The 17096-nt window shown below is 48.6% G+C and overlaps 1 long non-coding RNA gene across 1 annotated transcript; it reads left to right on the top strand.

Moving 5' to 3' along the window:
- The first annotated feature begins 425 nt into the window (after positions 1-425).
- On the top strand, positions 426-16681 carry LOC311444952. Its single transcript, XR_014698143.1, has 3 exons — positions 426-613; positions 12192-12285; positions 13104-16681. It is a non-coding gene; the product is annotated as an uncharacterized lncRNA (long non-coding RNA).
- Positions 16682-17096: the final 415 nt, after the last annotated feature.

Consider the following 17096-nt stretch of genomic DNA (forward strand, 5'->3'; position numbering starts at 1 on the left):
GCTTAGTAACAACAACAATTATTATTATTAATATTAATAACTACTTGTGTAAGGCCTTTCATGCACAGTTTAGAAAGCATTTTGTGCACGAGACAGTAAGTGTTTGATGGATTTTGTGGGTAGGGAAACCGAGGCACGCTGCCTTGCTGAGGCTTATCCTGGTGTGCAAATTCCTTGCTCCCAAAACAAAGCTGGAACCATGGATGCCACTGTCCTTCCTCTACTTATAAAATAGTTGAAGCTTTAGTAATGATGAAGGAGCAAATTAGAAAAGGATTTTCTTTAAAATTTGGGTCACTGTGGTTCACAAAATTGTTAAGGAAACTCCAGATCTGTCCTTAGCTCCACACTTGCTGCTCTTACTAAACAGCTCAGTGCCACAGCACTGGGTTCTCCCAAATCCTTCTTTTTACAGGGAAAAAAACACTGTTTTGGGGTGGGGAGCAGCAAAGACCTGCTCCCAAAAACCCACCTCCCGGATGCTGGGTCAGACAGATGCAGGTGGGGACATTGTGATGCCACCTTCATCGCCTTTAGCTGCTTGGGCCTCCTGCAGACCAAACGTGCTGGTTCTGTACACGTCAGCTCCTTGTAACCCAGACTACTCTGGGTGGTAAGTACGTTTTTATTGGGAAGTGCCATAAACTTTCCATCCATATGTTTTTCAAGACACTTTTTTATCTATAGTGAAAGTTCTTGGGCCAGACTCTATCCCTGTCTCTTTCATTTCTTACCTTGATGCAAGAACAGTAGTGGTTAACATTTAGGGAGCACTTTTCCCCCTCCAAGAGCATTTGCAGGTATTAGCTAACGAAGCCTGGGCTCACTCCCATGAGGTGGAGGGGCACAGCAGCCATACCTGCGTTTGCAGGTGGAAAATTCAAGGCAGCATCCCTCAGGCCCTCTGCTGTGGCTGCCAACACTGGGTTTGTTTGCAAAATGTTCTCTTCCAGTAAAAAAGCAAATTAAAAAAAAAAAAAAATCAGGAAAAATATTGTCCATCAGTGTCCCCAGTATGAGCATGGCCTTTATTTTACCTGTCCTGGATCTTTGCACTTGCTGAACGCAGAGACACGCTGACAGCTCCAGCCATGGGTTTGTGCCTTGTAGGAGGGATGGGACGATGATTTGGGGTGAGTTATCCCCACAGCTCAGAACACGTCTGTTCTCCAGGCTGCATCTCTAACATGTGCCCAGTCCAGCATCCAAAGTCCCACAGAGCCCAGTGCTCCCAGCCCTGCCCGCAGGGTTCCTCCCATCACCATCACCGGTGCGCTGGGCTCCCTTCTGTCCAGCTCCTTAATGAAGGGCCAAGCCCTGCACGCTCAGATCCCTTCTCCCTCCTGTATCACCTTGCTGTGATGTGCTGCTGCTCTTCCTCCCTCCCTCCCCTCTTCTCAGCGCCCCTCCGGGCCCAGTCCAGTGCAGGCACGTGGCACTTGCAGGGTGCTGTGAGGACGTGCTCAGCATCGCTGCGCTGCGCCCTGCCATGACCCCGCTGCCAGCCCACGCTGCCTTCCAAATTGCTGAAGTCAAATTAGGGTAAGTGGCTATATCAGGCTGACCTATACCTTGTCAATCTTTACATCATTCAAAGGCAATTTAGCCTATTCATTCATAACAAGAGCCTATTGATTGAATAATCTCTGTTATTAGCGTCGGGGTGGAACTCGCTCTTTGTTTTATTTTATTATTGTTTTCCTCGGCCAGCTGAAATCTGCTTCTGTTCTGCCCTGCTCTAACTGCCGCTGCAATTACAGTGAGGAGTGTGAGAAGTTACTTGATTAAGCCTCGCAGAGATTATTGCAAAACAAGGCCTCCTTCTGAATGCACATATTTCAGAAGAAATAGCATAAAGCAGCAGGCACGTGTGAATTCTTAGAATCTGCAAGCACAGTTTATCCTTGCAGGTCAATAGCTCATATTGTCTGCTCTGCCAAATTGTTCAAACATATATAATGCTCTCAAAACATTGCTTAATTAGATTCTAGAGAACATTGACACACAAACAAAAGATATTAATATCAAGGATTTCAGCATCAAATGTAGTTTACACAGATCAAAGAACATTTTTGGTGCAAAGAGGTTATGGATGTGACAGGTTGTTACTCCGCCAGTGAAGAATATGACAAGAGGGGGATGCAGTGAGCAGGGAGCGAAGCACAAGGAGGAAGGAGTACGAACTCACGAGGGATACGGGGAAGATAAAGCTGCAGAAACAGAGAAAAAAGATTACTGGAGAGGCAGGGAAAACACTGTACAGGAAACAGGGGGAGGCTCTAAATGGACGCAGAGATTTGGGGGGCTATAGGACTGTGCAGTAGGACAGGGTTTGCTCTCTTTCAGAGGGATGGCATATTAAAGAGTGAGACCCAAAACCTACTTGTAGGCAAAATCTTCCTCCAAATTAATGGCTCTGGTCTGAGTGAAGACGATTTGTAGCTGGGAGCCTTCTCTTGCGTTGCCAGTTGGTGTGGTCAGCGTTGCCTGAAACTGGAATGAGGTAGAGATGAGGTAAAGGATGGGGCTTTGGAAACCTCCCGAAAGCCCAGACTTGCTCTTGGTGAGCTGGCACTTTGAGAAGTGATGGTTGAAGTTAGAGGTGGTTGCAGGAAAATGTGCAGTCCCAGCTGGGCCTGGCACCCTGGGGGGCAATGAGATAGAAAAGGGGGGACAGATAGAGTTAACCTTGTCCTGTCTTGAGTTTCACAGTATACTGGGAACAAGTGACCTGCCTGTGTATGCCAAGGGTGGGGAAGATTGATGGTCTGCTTGGGGTGTGGATGTGCTGTCCCCATCCCCTTGGTAGAGCTACAGGGGCTGGGGGCAGCTCCATGGGGGCCTTGGAGATCCCAGGGCAAGCAGGACCACCCCTGTCTGGTCAATGGGGTCTTAAATCAGCTCATCCACCACACCTGGAGCAGGAAATTACTCTGCTTCAGCTACCTGGAGCAGAAGCAAGGAGCTGGCAAGGAAACATGGGCAATGTACGTAAAGGTAGGCACGAAGTAGCAGGCCAGGAACACAAGCCAACAGCTAAAAGAGCAAGCCAAGGGGAAGTCGATAAAATCGACTTAAAATACATATGAATGAAAAAAAATTAATAAGCCAAAGCTGTATTTAATGTCAATATTGTTGTAGTAGTCTGAGAAATCATGAATAAATAAAACCAGATGGTGGATTGATCAGACAACACCAAGAAAGGCACTTGTGAAGAGTATTTTCTTCTCAAGGCACACAGATTGATACGCATGTTTCTCATTTGCTTTAATGGGAATCATGTTTGCAAACTCGTGTGCATTGAGAAACAGGTAAAATTCAGTGATTAGGGCTTGTTTTGACACAATTATTTCTTTATTCTCCCAGAAAGTATTAACTTCTGTTTCAAAAGTCTTCCCCTTTCATATTACATGATATATCACAGCCACCTGCCAAATCCACCAAATTATTCAAAAATACGTTGACAAAACAAGGACCAGCGTTTTAAAATGTGGTTAATTTGTGGTGTTATCGAAGAGTAACCCCCCTCCAGATTTTCCCAGCCAGCCCTACAAGCAGAGCATCCTTGAACCTCCTCCGAGCACCCGCCGCCCCTGGCAGGGAGCCGTGCAGCTGGGGCCGAGGGGTGCTGAGTGCTCTTGGAGACACTGCTTTGGAGCTGCTCAGCTCCTCACCCAGCTTCGCATCTATCGAGTTTTCTGGGCAGATAGTGCATCGTAATATCCCATTTATAAAGTTGGGAAGAGAGGAAGCGGCATGAAGATGAGCTACGTATTCCTGGCACAGAGGGCTCGCTATTAGGCCCAATTCCAGAAGATCGTTTCAGCATGCGCTTTCTGAAACATCTTATTTTTATTAGGCTCTTTCATTAGGTAGGTCCTTAGCTATGCTGCAGTTGCAGAGAGCAAGCAATTTGTCTGTCTGTCTCTCACTAGTTCTCATTGCCAAGCTATGCAGCCTCCAGAGACTGAAATAACATCCTTAACATCCCCTTGAAAGTGCATTATTTGCCTTAAAAACTAACTCCTATTATTAAAATCAAAGTGAGAGCAGTATGGAAGTGGCCAGGTATACAATTGTCAGAGCATGTTCAATTACGTGCCGTTTTTAGCCCAACTTTAGCGCTCTTCATCAGCAGCAAAACCAACAGCTTTGAGTTTCTTCCCCGAGACCTGAGGGTATGTGGCAGTTTTGGCAAAGCACAGCTGGGTGAAAAATCCCACTAGTGCATGGGAAGGGTAATGGGGTGAGAGCAGGGGGGTGGCCCTCTTGCATGGGGTCACCCAGTTTGTGGTCACTGCGGGACCCCCAGCAGCACTGGTACCAGCTGGGGGGACTGGTGCACAGGAGCAGGACCACCTCGAGAGCACAAAGCCTGTTTCTGCCTTGCTAGCCTTGTTTTCCTGTGCCATAAGAAATTTGTGCTCAGAAAACCTCCTCTGTAGCCTTCATGGTGTGTTGCTTCATGCTTTGCTCCATTCCTGAGCTCCTTTCCAACCTGCTTGCGTAGATCACAGCCCAGGTGTTCTTCTGTTTGCGTGGCATCTACGAGGGTGAGATCCAATTTTTGGCTTGTGCTCTTCATGTGTGTGACAGTTCTGGTTTGTCTGCCCCGGGAGATTTGTTTTTCCCCTGGAAATGATGAGGTTGCTGTGGAATGGCATGAGGCGCTATCAGAAGGAATAGGCAAGAGGAACATTAACAGTGCAGAAAACACAAGAGACATATCAACAGGTATTTCTGAAAGGCGTTTGGGGAGATGTGCTCAGCACTTGCTAAGGGAAACAACTTGCAGAGCAATCGGCCCGATTGCTAGCGCACTTTATTGCAGTTTATAAAATCGGATACAATCCAGATGTGCACGCATGCCCATGGTAGCTGTGTGGCTGGGCAGCTCGCTCTATGCACACCTTGTCCTGGGTGACTTAAGGGACTGCCTGTGCCCTTCATGATGAGACCAAAACTCCCAAAAAGCAGGGCAGGCCGTGTCAGTCTGAACCCAGCTCCGTGTCAGCTACCCAAGCAGCAGGTCTCCAGCAGAGCAGGGACAGGAGACCCGTGCATTAAACCAACCAGCATGGGGATTCAGTCTTCCCATTAAAAAGAAGATTTTGCGACAAGATGTAGGCACACAACGTGGACAGGAGAGGCAGAAATGGGCGATTTGGCTGAGGTTTAGGAAATCCTGAAGGCAGCAGGGTGTGTGAAGGCCATTGCCTGTCCCCAGGGCAGGGGACACTGCTGTCCCCACTGCCCCCTGCCACTCTCACAGCCCCACTCCCCATCCCTCCTGCGCCACCACGAGCCCCTGCAACAGCAGCTGCCCGGAGAATACCTCGCCACTCCGGCATAAGACGCATGGATCAATTAACTCAGTTGCTGGGTTTCGCTTTTGAATCAATTAACTGGAACTGAAATTAACTAAAAATATCCTTTGCTTATTAACAGACCGAACTAATTGCAATAAAAGGTGGAAAAAAAAAAAAGAAGAGACAAACACAGAGATGCTATTTGTCACAGCGAATCTCTGCCCTCATCTTTATTGCAAATATTTCTCATTTGCTCAGCGGACTAATGACTCCACAACCTCTGCTTCGGCGGTGTCACCCCGCCACGTGTTCCCACCACCCCCAGTGCCACCCAGCTCGTTGGGGCCGGGTCGGGGCCACTCGTGTTGTCCCCACCAGCCTTCCTGCCCCGGCTGCTCCGTGGGGCCTGGCAGCGTGCAGCCCTTTTGTCTCGCCTTCCTTCCCTTTGTTTCTGGCTCCCGTTCTTTGTTTGCCTGCTTTTTTCCTTTTTTTTTCTTCTTCTTTTTTTTTTTCTGTTTGCATCCATCATTCCCTTGCTCACCTCTCCCTTTGCCCCCACCCCATCCCGAGGATTTCCCTCTGCCCCCCCAGCCCTTTCGCCCTTCCCGTTTCCACCATCCTCTTCCCCTTCCCTCCATCACCGCCCTGTCCTGCTCCTTCCCTCTCTCTTCTCGCCTGCAATTAGCGCTAATCAGATACCTGAGCAGATCCACAAAGCTATTAGTGGCTTCCCCCTCATCCCCGGGGGAGACGAACAGAGCTGGACAATTAGGCTTTTCCATGCAGCCCCCACTCTGATAAACACAATAAACAACGCGGAGATGTGGGGACCATGCTGGGCACGGCCAGCGAGCATCCTTGGCTCCACACATCATCCCCCAGTGGCACCCAGTGCACGGGGTGCTCCTGGCCCCTCTGCCTGCCCCATCTCCTGCCCTCATGCCAGAGAACCCCATTTTTTGGCTCCTCGGGGGTGCTTTTGGCCGGGACGCAGCCCTTCCTGCGGGGCTGATGCGCGGCGTTTGTTGCAGAGAATTTCCCCGCTCGCTCGGTAGCACGGCGCACCCCTCCTGCTGCTGGATCTATGAGCTGTGTGTGTGTTTTGTAATTAAGCAGTTAATTGCACTGGAGTTCTTGATTAGCTTTGGGGGATGGTAATGTTCTAGCAGGATGAGATGTTGTGTACAGTTCAGAATCATTTACAGAAATTGGAGCTAATTTTGCTGTCTGTGCTTATTACTGCATTAATTTAATTTGGGTTGCTTTTAGCTCATTAACACATCTAATTAATTCGTTGACATCACTATTAAGATGTCTCTTTGAAATTGGCGTCTCCAGATAATCAGGATGGAAGAGGCTGACAGATCAGGCGCGAAGCTGACTGGGAAAATGGGGAAGGAAAAAAAAAAAAAAGGACGACTAATGAATTTTCCATCAGAATCGCACGGTTTGGCAGAGTTGGTATCAGAGAGGCAGAGACAGAGCTAGCGAGACAGAGAAAGGGCGTGAGAGAGACAGCAGTGGTAAAGGGAGACACGTCCTCTCCAAAATATTATATTTGTTAGGAGGGCAAGCAAGACGCGTGAGAGGACAATAATTATTCTTTAGCGAATCGGCATCCAGGCTGCATATTTCTTAGCTAATTTTCCTCTCTCCCTGGTTTTCCATCGTGGCCTTTTGGCTGCTTTTATTTTCTCAGCTCTGCAAACAGTTTGCAATGCTGGCGCCGGGGGCTTCGGTGTCCCCGTGCTGCCCCCCCCTGCAGCTGTGGGGTGGCTGTGGAGGGGATGCCGGCCGTGCCCTGTGCTGCAGCGAGCGTGCAGTTTGGGGGGGGACAGAGCAGTGCAAGCCATTTATTGTTGTCGTTTAATGAGTTAGCACATACCGGCAGAGCCATGCTATCTGGCTGTTTGCTGGCCCTGCTGAAATAAAAGAGTTCAGCTTAAACCTGCCTGGTGGAGGAGAAATGTCGTAAAGGGTTAGAGGAGCTCTGGCATGCTGCTCCGGCTGGACAGCCCTGGTGAGGACATGCACGGTAACACCATGCCCTGGCCCAGGAGCTGCAGGTCCTGCAGGTGGGAAACACACTGTGCAGAACCACGTCCCCGGGAGCTGAGTGTCCCTTCTGCAGCTCCAAGAGCATCTTCCCCAAATCACAGAGGTCCCAGGCATGAGGGGAGCAGGGAGCAGACACAGGTATGGTTTGTGGTTTATTACGGCTTAATCCCATAGATAATCCCCATCCAACCTCTTCGTATCCCACTTTCCCTATGACAACAGGTACAGAAACAGGAGAAACAGTCCCCAGAACTACTTCACACGTTTCTTCACTGGGTTTGGACTGCTCCTAGTAGGTGGTGGTGGATGGAGGCGAAGCGGAGCTGAGACCTTTCAGTTGTAGGGCAAAATCAAGCTGTGATGGGTGTGGGGAGGCTGTGTGCTGTGGCCAGGGTTGTCCATCTTGGAAACTCATGTCCTATGTAGTTATCTGCCTGGTTCTCTAAGGTACCAAACCAGATCAAAATGTGAAAGAGGGAGGCTGGTTTTAAGAGCCTATTTTCTGGCAATCTTGATTTTCCCCACCACCATCACGCTGAAATGCCCTGAAACACAGAATGCCTCTGTAGGTCTGTTCTACCTGTGACTTGGGAGGAAAAAAAGCAGAAATATCCCAACATCCTCAGTCTAACAAGTGAACCCAAGCAACCTTTTGTCCCCTGCACGGCAAGCCTGTCCTCACGAGGAGCACAGGGTGATTTACGGCAACGCCAAGCTGCAGTTCCCACCTGGGGAAGGGAAGTTTGCTCCAGTTTCCATTCAATCTCACTCAAGGAGAGAATATTAGAAACTCCACTCTTTAGTACTTCATTAAACACTTTAGTTTAATAGCATCCTCCAGGGAATCCCAATCTGGACCACGTGAGCCAGGAGTAAACAGCTGCATCAATTAACCCCATAATCTCGAGGGTGCTATTAGAAGGTGAGATACCCTTAGAAAGTGCATATGCCTGCAATTAGGCTTAAAATACTTATGTGTCAATAGCTTTAGTTATTTGTGCTCTCTGCTATTGATCTTGCTTATGTTTTCCACTTTAAACGGTGTTTCTTACTTCATCAATAAATTAAGTGCTGTTTAGATTTATTCACTTTTTCTATTACACGGTGCAAGCTCCTGAGCTCCTGACCCAGCTCCATCCAAGGCTGAGAGCTCCAACCCTCTTTGCTGGCAGCTCCATCTCAGTCTTGTTGTGTGGAGAAAGCAGATGATGAGGACCTGCTGGCCTGGACTGACCATCAGCATAGCTCAGATGGGGCAGTGGCGACATTTGGGATGGGTTTGCTGGATATATGCCACTTTCCATGTTTATTTTCGCTGCCTTGGTCAGATTTCCAGGAGATCTTTGAAGGACCAGCTGTCCACACTGTGAACATTGTAGAAAGGACTGGGTTTCTGCCACACGGAGAACCTGATGAAGGGCAGGATCTATGAGACCATGCAGAAGATGGGGCTTTTCTTTCCATGAAAGGGCTTGGTGAGAACTTTGCATCCTCTGAAATGGGCAGGGAGCTATGCCACCAGCAGTCACCTGCGCTGGGAACCAGTGGGATGGGATGAAGGGCTGCTCCTCTTCTTTTCCTCCTTTTTCTTTTTTTTTTTTTTTTTTATCCACCAGCCTTCCTGTAAGGAAGCCGTGCAATTATTTTATTGGAGAATAGTTCTAGAGGTACCGGTTTGCTCTGTTCTGTTTTGTTTTCTACTGGTCATCCTGGCTTTTCTGTGCTTTGTTTAACAGAAGTTGTGGTGTTGCAGGAGGAGCGAGGATGGAAATAAAGGCAAGACTGGGTATTTAAAGAACAGCTTTTCAGATAGTTTGCATTGTTCAGTTTGCTGCTTGCCTGTTCTCAGCTTCTTTAGGGCCTACCCGGTGTGGAATTGTGGATGCAGTTTTTTATTTTCAACCAGGACCAAATGGAGCCTGGCAGGCCCTTGTTGTTACAATTAAGCCATGTGCTACTTTCCATAACTCATTAGCCCTTTAGTTTCTGGATTAATTCAATGTGCAAATAATGTCACAAATTGAATATTACTGGACTTCTATTGAGGATTAAGCAGCAGTAAAAGCATATTGCTGTGTCTTCATCCTGCTTTGCACGACTGTGGTTTGTCCAGCATAGCAAGCACCTAGTTAGCTACCTGAGAGCTTGTGGCCTTCTTTCCTGGACTGTTTTTTTTTTTATTTGTTTGTTTGTTTGTTTGTTTTTTGTGTGCAATAACCCAGAAGAGAAAATTAGAAGAGAAAAGCACCAACTGTGCATGTAAAAGTGGGGATGCACAAAATGAGCCTCCTCTATCACTTCTATTTCTTTGCAGGTAGAAAATGGGTGTGGGATTGCTTAAATCAGCATGGACACCTCTACTGCTGCTGCAGAGATTACGCAGAAAACCAAATTTTGGTAGGGTGCAAAGTCCCATGCCAGCCCAAGATCCTCATGGGGTGCCAGTGCCTGACCCCAAAGCTCTAGGGGTGATTTTGGGACCCATGGGTGGTCACTGCAATGCCAACACGAGCCCGAAGCTCTGAACTTCAGGCATTTTGGTGGTGCCGACGCAGGGAGGATGGCTCCATGCCACGAGAACTTCCTGGGCACTGCTGAACAAAATGGGTGCAGCTTTCTTTTAATGCACTGAAGTGGAGGCAAATTTCAATCTAATAATGTAAAGCAGCAATAACCATTATAATTAATTTATATAAAAGACATTATAAAATTACACTTGATGCATTTAAATCCCATCCAGGAGCAGTGCTCGTTTTCCAGTTAAGCTATGGGCTGTGCTAAGGCAGACGGGGAAAGAGGTATTTCAATATTTCTTATAATTTTATATTCTTTCTAATATCTCTCATGCTAATTTCATTATGCAACACAGTCAGCACAGTGATGTAATTATTGAAAAGTAATTTTGCAATAAATGGATTTAAATGTGTTCGAGTCCATTGTAAATTCAATCTCTTGGTAAAGGTGGATTGAACAGGCAAGGAAAAAGGGAGCTGGGACATTGCTGGGTGAAAGCTGAGAAGTCCTGGGCATCCCATGCCGAGCATCCTCTTACACCAAGTAATAACATCCACTTTGGATGGAAACTGCTCCCAGAGCTGACTTCCCTTCCCTTGGGCACCCATAGCAGAGGGCACGTCCAGCGTTCAAGGTGGGGGCAATTTAGGAAGTCTCCTCCCGGAGCAGGGCATCGCTGCCACTGGGTGTCTGCGCCGCTCTTGCAAAGCGGTCCCATGTAGGTGTCTTAGGCTGGATTAAGGGCTCAGCTACTGGGCAGGGACATGAAGATATTCTTCTGCATAAGACACGGGAGATGTGATTTCTATTCCTGGCTCTGTCAGAGACTTCCTGCATGAGACTGGGCAAGCAGTATATCATCTCTGTGCTTCCATTTCCTCATCCGCACAATAGGGATAAAGAGTGCTTCCCCAGCTCATCGGTGAAATTAATGTAACATATGTAAAGTGCATGTATATCCCCAGATGAAAGGTGCCATTGTAATAATATTCAAATTATTATGGAAAATAGATAAAGCGACCAACCCCTGCTAAATGATCGTCTAGCTTTTCACCAGATTCATGAGATCCACGTAGAATGCGATAAGAAAACCTCAGATGTCAAGTGGTTTAGAGTCAGACTCTTCTCATGAAACAGAGCTGGCTGTGTCTTTTAAGTGGAGGATGAGATAGGGAAGAATTTGGGACTTGGGAAGTTGTCACCCTGGTTAAGCTGGCTGGGATTTTTTGGATGCTGCCATGCACCTAGAGGGGAAGCTGTGGGGGCTACATTTCCTCACGGCCAAATCTGGACCCAGGAACTATATTCTGATGCTGAAATCAAAGCGGTAGCAGGGCTGCTTGGTTGGTTTTCGTTTTTTGGTGGTGGTGGTGATGTTTTTGGGGTTTTTTTGGGTCCTAACAGATGCAGACATTTGGGATATCCCAGAAGGGTCCTGTGTGGAGGGAGGTGGCAAAGGGGAGACTGGATGAACTGTCTCACTAGGAACATTTCACCCACTAGGCTCATGTTGGACCTTCACCCAAGGTAAAGGAGGTTCTGGTGTCACTTGTAGGGCCTGAGCTGACACTGCAATGGAATGATGCGCAGATCTAAGTACCGGGGTGATGACTTCTTTTCCCCCATGTCCTTCATGCATCTCTCCTTCTCCACAGCATCTCTGCAAGGTGCATTTGGACAAGACAAAGACCTCTGTTGTATAAGGAGCATCCATGTTCCTTGCAATAGGGTTGTATGTGAGCAGGGATGGTAGCAGGCAGAGGTGTGTGCTTTCTGTCTAAGCTGAAACAAATGGACCTCCTGGAGCCTCCTTCCACTGTGAAGGAGGTGCTGGCTTGGCCTCCAAAAGAGCCAGGCTGGGGATTACTTGAAACCTGAACTCACCGGAGATTTGACTCCAAAACTGCTGCGCCTGTCTCTTCTGGCACCATTGTATAGTTGCCCAGCACCAAATGCTCAATTATAGACAAAATTGAATTTACAATTTGCTTTTGGGCAATGTGTAAATTGGCCCTTCATTGATTATTAATGAAGTGCTAATTGCTCTTTGCAACCAATTTTTATGCAAATGCTATTAGTGCTATTTGCACAATCCTGCAATTTACAGTTTTACATTTGCAGTGGCCTGGTGAAAAGATGCGAAAAGATGACAGCTTGTCCTAAAAGAAAACAAGAAGGGGAGGGGGGAGACAATGGCAAAACTTGCAAAACTTGGAGTAGCAAAATAACACAATTAGGAATGAGAAAACGTTTTATAAAAAAAAAAAAAACAACAACGAATAAACAAACCCTCTCTATTGATTGTTACAGATTCAGCGTTGACAGGGGTTGTTCTGAATGTAACAGGATCCCATGGCAGATGTAAACCAGACTGAAGGCACTCGCCGTGTGTATCGCCGAGGAGGTCAGCCTATGAATTTCCCTGTGAAAACATCGAGGCAAGGCTGCCAGCATTACCCGTTGCAGAGCTGGGTGCTGTTTGTGGTGACAAGTGATGCCACTTTAGTTTAGGAACGGAGTGTGGGCAGCTGCTGAAATGTTTTGGTGCAGAGCTTTTTTGGCTGAGTTTCTCATGAAGAGTATGAAATGGTGGAGTGTGAAATCAGGCTGAGCTGCAGGCTGTCCCTAACTGTTCCCCCTCCATCAGTGAACTGCGCTGATGGCATCTGAGGGACCAGAGTGGCCTCATCTGCTGCCAGGTGATGGGTGGGACAGGGCTTGCGGAGTCCCTAAGACACATTTGTTTTTTTTTAATGTGGGTAGGGGCAGACCGCGGTCACCAGGAGCCAAGGGAGCGACAGGCAGCCCCTGTACGATGGGTAACGGGTGCATGGGCAGGCAGGCTGAAAGTAAAAGCAGCGCAGGGAGCCTCGAGCAGAGCACCGCCGAGGTGGGTGCCAGCTTGGGGCTGTGTGTACTGCGGAGAGCAAGGTAACGGGAGAGTTTGTTGATAGCTGTTTTTTCTGATTTATTTTTGCTTTTAGTGCTTTGAGCAGAAAGGTGCTGTATCTGCCTTCATGCCTCTGTTCCTGCAGCCAGGGATCCCATTTATTTGTGGGTCAGAGCTGTGCACCGGGAGCTGCTGCCAAGCTCCTCAGCCAGTTAATGTATTTCACTGGGACAAGCCCAGGAAGGGAAGAGGTCTGGGTTATGCTTTTTTTCCATCCCATTCTTGTGTCACACCCAATTTTCCCCAGCAGTAACTTAAAGTTTTCTTTCCAGAGCCTCGAGGAGAGCACCAGCCCTGCCAGCCACCCGTGCCTTTGGCTCTCGGAGGATTGCTGTCCAGCTCCGCTCTGCCCACCTGGACCCGAGCAGGCAGCAAGCAGTGGGTGCTGCTTTGGGATACCCCACCGCTGCTGCAGCCCCCCGGGCTCTCTCCTCAGGCAGAAATGTTGCTGCAGCCTCAGGGATCGCTGCCGGCTGCCTGGCTGCTGTAAGGCCCGGCACGGACACAGCGTGGCACTCTTTTCCAGAGCACGGCGCCCAGCGCCCATGGGAGCCCACGGGCGTCCCTGTCCCTGCCGGCAGCCGCAGCCGCAGCCACCCCGGGGCTCACCCAGCCCTGCTCGCCACCTGCACGCCCAGCTCCAGCCCCCCAGCTGATTTATCTCCTCCAAAGCTGGTGCCTTGCTGAGTATTTTAGCTCCGGCCGGCAGCCACCCGAGCAGTGCCAGGGGTTTGCCTCAGGGAAGTGCTCAGAGGATGCTCGGAGTGAGTATCAGGATGTGTGCATCGATAAACCACGAGTGTTTTGGAGATAGAGCTGCCAGAAAACAGTGTCCAGAGGGGTAAAATCTTCATTTTTAATCCTGGGAGAACTGTGAGGATGTGTCTTGGAGGTGGTGTCGGTTTGCCTTGTTTTGGGGGGATATAACCTGCTCATCCAGAGGGGATGTGGCCCTAATCCAGATGAGGACCCCCAAGTGACAGCTGAAGGACCAGGAGGTGGGACTGCACCGGGGGCAGGATCCATGCAGCCACCCCCTCCAGGAAACACCACCTGGGGAAAGCCAGCCTCGTGCCTAGGGAGAAGAGATTTCTTAGCCTAGAAAACCCCAAGGAGCTGGGCTGGGCTTGGCCCCGGGTGGCTGGTGACGTTGGACAAGTCTCGTGGTGCTTTCAGGTGGGTCCAACAACACTCACAGCCCCCCAGGAGTGATGCCGTGGGTGCAAGCAGCCTGCACGCAACCCCACTGGGACCCCCCCAAAAAGCAGACGTCAGCAGGGCTCCGGAGCATGAGGGATGCAGCTCCCATTTAAATAATTGTTGCCAGGGTTTCGGCGGCGACTCATAGTCTCCAAGACAGGATCCCTTGTTAGCAGGGGGCTATCTGGGGAACACCCGCCCCGTGTTGCCAAGGCACCTCGACCAGAGGGACCTGCACCTCCTTCTGCTCCTTCATTTCTTTTCCAAAACACTCGCCCCAGTGCAGTCGGGGTGCATGTGTGTAAGGGAGAGCTGTGTGCACCCCAAAAGAGCTCTGCTCTGCTGCAGCAGTCGGGCTCCCATGTCTGTGGTTTGTTTTAAGAGATAGGAGAGGCTGAGAAAGGTCTGCATTCAGATATTTTGCTGGGTCAAGATTCTTGGGGATCAGTCTGGCTTCTTTGCCAGCAGGGTGTCGCCAGCATCCCGAAGTCCCAGCACAGCAAACTGTCCTTGGCCAGGTAGGCACCTTGAGGAAGGACAAACTTGGGATTCTGAGACAGGAGGGGAGCAAATTCACTCAAAGCTATTTTAGCTTTCAAATTCCCTCCAGGCTTAAAGCACGCTTTAATCTTCGGGATTTTCTTCTGTTTTCTTTCCAACATCTGGTTTGGAAAGCTCTTTTTCCAGCGGAATAGGAACAGAGCTGTGCTTTCCCCTACACCTTGGCATTGGCTGCCTGCCATCAGTGGTGGCAGCTCTCCCCAGCCCGAGTCCCACATCCCAGGGAGGGTCTGCCAAAGAGGAGGTTTGCCTTTCTGCTGAGATACCACAGGTTTTCCTGCCTTTGGGTTGGCACTGCTTGTCCACGCTGAGCAGGGAGGGATCTGCTCCATCACCCGCCTTGAGTTGCCTCCCTGTGCCCCGCCAGCCCCAGTGACATTGGGGATGGACTTGCTCAACTCAGTTCATCCTCAGCCTCCAGACAGCACGGGGAGGCCCAGAAGGCAGAGAGAAAATCTCTTCTCCACTCCATACAACAGCACATCCCTCCTTGTGCTGCTGGGTTTTGGTGTCCCTAACAAAGTCCCTCCCTCCCACGGCAGACAAAGCCCCGGGAAGAAATAGTGGGACTTATTTTCTGGGGCCAGAGTCCTAGCGGGACCTCATTTTAAATCACCTAAATTTGAGGAATATGTATTTTAAATATGATGCTATAAAAACGTAGTAAATATTTAATTTTATTTTTATTAAATACTAAATTGATGATGGCTGACACTTTATTAAAGTGTCAAAGTGAGTGTTCCTACATTCTAATTACTTATTCTAACAAGGAGGCAGCCTCGTCAGGAGCTGCGCACGCCAGCGTGCGCAGGCGAGGGGCGCTCCCATTAAGTAACACCTATTAAACTATCATTTGCACCTAGAGGCATCTCATTAATATCTCAACTGGTGAGACTGCACTGCCAGTGCCTACCTGACCTGGGGCATTGACAGGAGAAATGGCTCCAGGAGGCCTTTCCTCACTCCAGGCTCTCCTGTACAAATAATTCCTATAAAATTAATAACGACTATTCCACTTAATTGAATTCCTGGTAAATGAAGATTCTCCCAAGCCCTGTTATATGCATCCAGGAGATGCAGGAGGGCTGCTGCACTACAGTCTGTGGAAAGTTTTGTCCTTCTCTCTCCTCCCTGCTTTCTTTGTCTCTCCATGCCTCTTCCCACCCTCTCCAGCTGCTCCCTCCCTGTCATCCTTCTCCTTCTCCTCCCATACCTGTCTGCTCTTTTCTGCAGCACTTTCCCATCCAGCTCTTCCATATGAATCCTTCCTACTTCTCTGCCTCTGCCTGGATCTATCTCTACAGTATCTCCATCATTTATCTTCCTTCTCTAAACTTCTCCTTCATTTCTCTCTTCCCCCTCCATCTTTCTTGCCCTTCCTTCCACCTTCCATTTTGGTTTTCGTCTCACCATCTGAGCCATTTTTCTCAGGTTTCCTTTTAAGCCCTGATCCTGTTGTTTTAGAGAAATCTTCTCCCTGCTTTGAGACCTCTGTTGGATGAGGACGTGGCAGTGCATCTCCAGAGCTGTCCGGTCACCGAGGAGATGCATCATCCCTCAAAGAGGAGATGGCCATCACCAAAAGATCTCGTGGAACATGCAGGCCTCCTTTCGTCCCATCTTCCCCATGGACGGAGAGACAACTGTGTAAGCAGAGGTACCTGTCCTCAAGACGTGGTCAATACAGTCACCACTTGGCTGCCAAATCATTACAAGAGAGGTAATGGGGTTCTGCAAGGGACATTTTGCAGTCTGAGGGGGGTTTTGTTGCTGTTGTTGAACTGCAGGGCTGTCTTTAATCTCATTTCCTCTGCTCCTGGCAGTAAGGGCGCTGTCTTTTTGCTGTTATCCTCCACAGGTGCACTACTGGGGTTTGGCTGTTGGGGTTTGCTCTTTGTCATTCCTGTAATAAACGCAAAAATACTCACTAAAAAATTCCATTCTATTTTTATTTCATTCCAATTAGGAAAACAAACTAGAAACTACACTTAGTATTAAAAACACCAACTCAGGATTCAAAGCAAGCAACTTAAAAATAAATAAATACATAATGGAAAAAAATATCATTAAATAACACATGAATAACAAGTAATGGGATTTTAATCTTCTTGCTAGGAGAGGCTACTTCTTCAGCACTAAAGGTGACTCACAAGCAGCATCACTCCAGGAAAGTTAAAAATGATAATTCAGTAAGACTCAAGGATTATGTGGGACTCGAGGAGGGCTAAACCAGCCTTTTGCAGGGGGCTGTCTCCTAGTGATGAATGAAGCTGGAAAACCTGGTCAGTTCAGAGCTGATGAAAAATAAAACACCATCACCTCTTTGAGAGCACCCAGGTAGGCTGGTAGTCAGTGCCCCACGGTGCCATGAAGTCTGAGAGCTGAACAGGGTTCAAGAGATTCAGCATTTGTGTGGATAGCTACATCCAAAATTGTAGGAATCAATATTAAAATAGAAAGAACAAACGAAATAACACCACCCTCTGAAGAGGTCTGGAGAGTAC

This window comes from Aythya ferina (assembly GCF_964211825.1).
Source record: "Aythya ferina genome assembly, chromosome: 15".
Classification (NCBI taxonomy): domain Eukaryota; kingdom Metazoa; phylum Chordata; class Aves; order Anseriformes; family Anatidae; genus Aythya; species Aythya ferina.